The following is a 5278-nucleotide window of genomic DNA, read 5'->3' on the forward strand; positions in this document are numbered from 1 at the left end:
CATTTCTTTGCTCGGATATCAGAGGCCCGGTGCATGCCGTTGTGGTAGTGAGCCTGCAAGCTGAGAGGGGTGAGCGAGCCATGTCCTGTGGGCTTCCAGCCACATCATGAGCAAGCAGGGATTTTGACTGCTGGAGCATGAAGTGGAAGCAGCCACACTTCATAAATCCCGTGCATCGCTGTGCTGCATGTAGGTGGAGATACAAAGCCTGGGGAAACAAAGAAATTGCAGTTCTTACATGCTGTGTTCAGCTATTTAATATACTGTAGTGGTGGCCTTACATCTGCAGTGTAGCCTACTGTCTTCAGGCAGTATTATGTTGACATATGTTGCTCTGAATAATTAAAACCAATATTGTTTTTATTGTTATAAAAACTTGTGGTCTACATTTGCTTGTCACCTTGGATTGCCTATATAAAGAAATTTACAGTGTATTCTCTTGATACTTCTGCCAGCAAAGAGTGTCCAAACGCTTGGACACAATGCAAAGTAATCGCAGAGGTCCATTATCCTCCAGTCATCCATCAGTCTTTCAGTAATTTAAGGCTGTGAAAGTCTGCGTGTCCACCTTTACGCTGCCAGGAAGACACACAAACACAAAAACACAAAACCAACTCTCCCTGTGTCCACACAAACAGAGCTGCAGGCAACGAGTCAAATATGATGCTCCCTCGTTGCGAGTGAATAAATTACAAGTGATCGTGTTTTGTAATGAAGGCAGCGGCGCATATTGCGCAAATGCTCTGCTTTTTTAATGATTTAATTAGAGAACCTCGCTGAAAAACTGGAGCAGAAAATTTCGACACAGGGATGAGCGAGGAGTTCTGCCAGGAAACGGCACCATGACTCAAGATCCTGTGTTAATTGCTGCAGCAGTGGACAGATGTGCCTCACGTTTCTGCCCATTTCCTGCTTTATTAAAATTAGTTGAACCCCAAAGAACGCCAACTGTTGTCTTCCTAAACTAAATGATTTACGACCGCTAAGCGGCATTGTGTCATCCTAATTTCCGACATACTCTACCCAATTTGCCAAAGGATTCAGGCAGCTGAGCTTGTTAAATCATTAACTACAGCTATCATGAACTACCATTTGTCCCAAAATAACAAATGGATAAAACTACTAAAAAACAAACTTCAGAAGTTTCAGCCTTCTTTTCTTCTTCTTTTTTTCTTCAGCCTTGACGTACACCACCAGTGACTAGACCTACTATTTTACCACCAGCTGACTATCCCATTGCCCCAGAAAGTTTTAGGTTTTCAGGCAGACTTCTCCTTAATCAAACTAAACTACAAAAAGTTCAATAAAGTCACAGAGTCAGTGCAGTTAGTTTGTCATGTGGACCAAAAGGGGACAGCTCGATGTGCTGTAGTGCTGCCCCAGCCCAAATGCTGTGTCCCTACACTGACAGCAGCATGAGCATTAATCACCCAACTCATTAAGACAATGTGCACAAGTGCCCAGAGCTCATAAACTCTGGAATAGACCATAGTGACTGTTTTACCTCCTGAAGCATCTGCTTATTTACCTCCTGGTACAGTCAACCCGAACATACAGCCATTTCATATGACACAGGCTATGTCTGTTTGTCCATAATCTGTCTTCATAATCTAAATTAAAGTTTCTCATCCAGAAATCTTTCAAAATTGGGTCCATTCCCCTAAAATAACCTTCTACGCTAATTAGTAGGCCACTTAATGGTCTGTAAATCGGAATAATTTACATCAACATTATTTATGAATAAAAAAAATAAAATCTTACTTTTCAGTAACACTGGTGATTGTACTGAAATTGCAAACAAGGGAGATACAGGAAGGAAATTGATTTTAAACATTGATTTACTTCTGTCGAAAAGCACAAACTATTATGATGAATAAAAAATGTGCAAATATATCTGTCAAGAGTAACCTCTAGTCTGTTGCTAAGACTAGAGAGGAGGTAAACTGTAGATAGTGCTCCAAGGTCCTAACTTGAATGGCCAGACTTTTCTAAAGCTGCATCATCCAGGCACAGTGGACGTACTTTTTATTGAAACAATATAGTCACACTGAAGCCATGAAAAAGCATTTCTGCTCACACGGACAGTTTCATGTTCTCCCAAGGCTGCATTAAAAGGGAACATTATGTGCAAAGCATTGCCTTGATCACTCGTGGGAAGAATGTAAAGAAGATGGGACAACAAAGTTTTGCTGATAATTAACAAATACCTTCTGTCATTTGGTAGATGTTCTTTGTAGAGTGAGCAAAGGCACTGGGGAAACTGCTACAAAGGCTTATAGTATCAACCCAGCTCCATGCAAGACAATCTGTGTTTTCAAGTTGACAAAAACCACTAAAAGAAGCAATACCATTCTATGAAAGCGTTGATTTGTAAAGATACTTACACGAGATAACCTGCAAAGGTTAAGTGTGCAACCTAAGTTGCCATGGCAATATAAAAAACAGGTGAAAAGAGACTTAAAAGGCCAGCTGGGGTTAAGCCCAAAGTTAGTTTGCTAACCTCTAATCCTGCCTCATAGGACATAACCCAGAAACAGAGGTGACAAAAACTCAAAGAGCAACAGCAGCCGTATAGTGGTGAAAAGAGTGACACAGATGGCCGAGGGAACATGAAGATTTAAGCCGTATGAGTGACAGAGGTGAAGATAATCCTGTAACAAGCTCAGTCAGCAAGAAAGGCCAGAAATGTTTCAGTGTGACAAAGTCCATCCATGAGACGTTAGAGCTGGAGATTCAGACAAAAGCTGCTTTTCCACAATACAGCAAAACTATTTTAAAAGACCGCTCATCGAAACAGTAGTGACAGCAATAATGATCCATCTTTTAATCCACCTTAATACATCTCAAAAATGGTTTGACATTTTGTGAAATACACTTTCTTTCCAAGAGTTAGATGAGAAGATCAATACCACTCTCATGTCGGTCCATTAAATATAAAGCTACAGCCAGGAGTCAGCTTACCACTAAAGTTTACTCAACTCTTCTCATTTCATTTGTTTAATCTGTATAAAAACCGGAGCGTATAAACATAAAGTTGTGGTTTTACTCAACGTTATGCATCAGACTATTTCTTCCTGGAGTCAAACGGTGAGGACACAAAGAGAGCCCATGTGAGGTCGTATGGACCCTGCTTGCAGCCCACCTTGGCATTATTAGCAGCTCACATTGGTAAAGCAAACATGGGACCTTTTACTGAGCCAGCAGACATTTTATGGCTCCCCATGCCAGCTCATCATTCACCCATGTGAGGCCCACATGGCTATGTTGGCCAGGTGGGTGTCCAAAATGACTACAGGCCAAAATCTGAGCACCTGGCAAATTAATTGTTGAGCCAGCGTTTTCTGATTAACAACTCTACAAAGACTCCCAATGATATACATCACGGTTATTCACAGATATGGGACAGTACAAATATTACTGCAGCTTTAAATCACAATTCATGCTCAGTCTTAAACTCTTGACAGCCCGGCTATAAAAACCTGATGCTGTACGAACCAACATTGTAATGCAAGTGTGTGTGTGTGAGAGAGAGAGAGAGTGTGGCTCTGATTGTAGAAGAGGTAAGAGGGTGTGTGTCCAAACCCTACAATCCAGTCACTCTCCCCCAGCCCCCTACGCAATTTTCACGGAGGCTGGGTTTCATCAGGTTTTGTATTTCAGACCTATTGATTATCTGCAGTGAAGGGGCACTGTGACAAAACCTCAGCAGGAGTTCTCCATCTGCAATAAGCCATGTGCCAAATACAAGCTCTCTCTCACACACACACACACACACACACACACTTGCACTGCTTCTTTGCTGCAGAAAAGTATACTCGCAACTAAAAACAGTAAAACTCGTCCTTGTGTTGGATATTTTAGGGGACAACAACAAAAAACATTCAGTTTTATTTTAACACACGTGTAACATTTTAAAGCTGTCTCTCCTCTTTGTTTTTGTTATTCTCCTTCATTTGAAGGTTACAATCGGTTAGCTGATCGATTCGCCTTTAGTGAGGCCCAGTGTCTGTAGTCCTCTCCTAATCGATTCTTATCTCCCTGACCTTTCTGTAACTTAGACAAAAGGGAGACACGCAGGTAAAAACACAACAGAGAGGACAGCACGCAAGCACGCCGACGGCCAGACTGCTGGGCACACAAAGATCAGAGAAGAGTTTAATGTTTAATGCTCTAAATCAGGGGTCTTCAACCAGGCGTCCGTGACCCCTAGGAGGGTCCTGTTATGCCCCAGTCTAGGGGCCTAGAGCATAACAAGAAGTAGGTGTCTCAATCTTCCCCGAGTCCCAAGTAGCCACTTACACAAGTTTAGGTACAAACGAAAAAAAAAGGTTTATTTACAAAAGTCAAAATCTCAAAAAACTATAACTAAGGAATCATCTTCAGGGTGGACCCAGGCCAAAACAACAACCAAAACAAATTATCTTGAAAATAAATCACTTCTCTCAGAAAATCAAAATCACAATAAACTTACCTTCCTAAACTAACAAAAACAGGAGAAAACACAATCAAACAAAATGGCAATCCACCCCTACTCTTTAAACAAAAAGCTACTTCTAAGGTCATACGAAGAGTTTTACAAAAGGACATGTGGCGATAGTTGGGAGAGGAGGAGGATGAAGAAGTGGTGTCCACCTGGCAGCTGCCATCTTGGCTCCTTAAATCTTAGGGGCTTTCAGGTACAGCCAATCACAGGTCAGGACCGGAAAATTACTCCACCAATCGCCTCCTGGGGATGGCACATCCTATTTGCATACGAAAATAGACAGCACAAACACAGGGCACACAAAGAAACACACACAGACTACAAACAAATATGACCACAGTCATAACAGTCCGGGGAGGCACTGCAAGGGGTCCGCCAACTTTTGTCATAATAACTGACAATTTTCACCAACATAATTTGTGAGAATTAAAAAAATATAACAAAAACGAAAATGAGTAAACTGCAAGCATTAATGTGCAATAACAAGCTTTTTATAGATTATTCCATTATGCATGAAGGTTTTATCAATCATAAACACATACAGGATAATAACCCAGTATATAAATAGATTAATAAGGTGAAATAAAAAGGTGAATAAAGTAAATATAAAAGTTATTATAGAACATGTGAAAAAGGCTGATTTAATTGATTAATTTGGAGCCTCTGAGGCCCTTTTAAAGATGAAGGTTTTTTGGAGAGACGCTCAAGTATTTTGACGCAACTCGACGCCCATCTAGTGGCGGAAAGACTAAACAGCTACGCATGGACCTCACTGTCGTAAAAAAACAAAAAAAA

This window comes from Larimichthys crocea, chromosome XVII (genome assembly GCF_000972845.2).
Source record: "Larimichthys crocea isolate SSNF chromosome XVII, L_crocea_2.0, whole genome shotgun sequence".
In the NCBI taxonomy this organism is placed as follows: domain Eukaryota; kingdom Metazoa; phylum Chordata; class Actinopteri; family Sciaenidae; genus Larimichthys; species Larimichthys crocea.